Source organism: Gossypium hirsutum, chromosome A10 (assembly GCF_007990345.1).
Source record: "Gossypium hirsutum isolate 1008001.06 chromosome A10, Gossypium_hirsutum_v2.1, whole genome shotgun sequence".
Lineage (NCBI taxonomy): Eukaryota > Viridiplantae > Streptophyta > Magnoliopsida > Malvales > Malvaceae > Gossypium > Gossypium hirsutum.
The window spans coordinates 25,919,014-25,920,600 of record NC_053433.1 but is presented as its reverse complement, the minus strand read 5'-3'; the positions used below and the strand labels follow the sequence as shown (position 1 = coordinate 25,920,600).

General features: G+C 35.5%; 1 non-coding gene across 1 annotated transcript; it reads left to right on the top strand.

The window, feature by feature from the left end:
• The first annotated feature begins 258 nt into the window (after positions 1 to 258).
• LOC121209282 (small nucleolar RNA R71) lies at positions 259 to 364 on the top strand. Its single transcript, XR_005904396.1, has one exon. It is a non-coding gene; the product is annotated as a small nucleolar RNA R71 (small nucleolar RNA).
• Positions 365 to 1,587: the final 1,223 nt, after the last annotated feature.

Here is a 1,587-nt window from a genome sequence, read left to right as displayed (position 1 = left end):
GATTTGATATAGTTGAGTCTATCCACTAACTGTTGATACTTGTAATCCTCTTGGATAGCTATTACCATGGCCAGTTTCTGGCCATATAGGAGTCATTTAATTGGCCACTGACAGCAATTTAGTGTCATGTTCTCAATGATTTCGTACGCATCCTCGTACGTTCTATTCATAAGGGCTCCTCTTGCTACTCCGTCTAATCCAGATCGTACATTTGCATCCAACCCGTTATAAAATACCTACAGTCGAATCCACTCAGGAAATTCATGGTGCGGGCATTTTTGAATCAACATTTTGAAACATTCTAATGCCTCATAGAAACTTTCACCCTTCATCTGTCTAAAGAAAACAATCTCTTTTCTTAGTTGAACTACTTTACTAATCAGGAAGAACTTCTGTAAGAACTTTCCAGCAAGTTCATCCTATGTCGTGATAGATCCTAGTGCCTGCGAGTATAACCAAGAAAAGACATTATCAATCAAGGATAAGGGGAATAACCGAAGACAAATAGTATCATCAATAATCCCGCTATACTTAAAAGTATCACAGATTTGGAAAAACTATTTTAAATGTTGGTTAGGGTCATTTATCATAGTGCCCTTAAACTGCAGATTATTCTGAATCATCTGAATCATCACTGATTTTATCTCAAAGTTATTAGTCATAATTTTTGGCCTTGCTATACTTTCCTAAACCATGTCTTAACTTGGTAAGGCATAATCCATTAGGGTTCTCTCATTTCGAGCCATATGTACATTTGCAGGTAACAAGGGTGCTAGTGGGTTTCCTAAGGCATTATCGTCAATGTTGAGAAATAATGGATTTTCACATGGTACATTACTTGCAGTAGGTGGTGGTGGATCTTGAATCTGCTATTACTGTCTACGATTTCTTTCGATTATTCTCTCTGGATCTATGGCTACTATAATAGGTGTGCTCGTACTACGAGTCATACATTAAACCAAGAAAGAGAGGATTTGTAAATAAAATAAAGTAAAATTGTATCTATTACCTAAAAATTTCCTAATTATTCTTTTTTAAATGCAAAAATTAGAATCGATCTAATGTGGTTGCCTCCCCGACAATGGCAGCAACAACTTGACCGCCTCCAGACGTACTATCATCTAAAGTGTGAATACTAAAATAAAATATAGAAATATGAGGTGGTATCTGCAAGTATACGGGTCGAGTTGTAATATAGTTTTGCAATGAAATAGGATTTACTCCAAGGATCGTACTCAAGGGAGGCGAGTGTTAGATCAACTCTAACCTAAACACTAAAAGATCTAATTAGTACCATAAATTAGTTATAGTATGAAAACATAAAATAAGGAATTTTTAGGGTTTTTATAATAATAAAACAAAATATCATAAAAGAAATAAACTTCATGATATAAAAAAGGAAAATGAATCAAATCTTGATTATGGGTGACTAGCTCGCTTAGGTAATCCCCATCAACTGTCGTTTCGGGTTCCTCGTCAATCAACAAATTGCTATCCTAGCAGGATCTTCTGACCTTCCACTAATAAAATGAGTCAACAAGGACTATTATCTTCCAACCTCATAATCCAGACAAGGTTGGGGTAAAG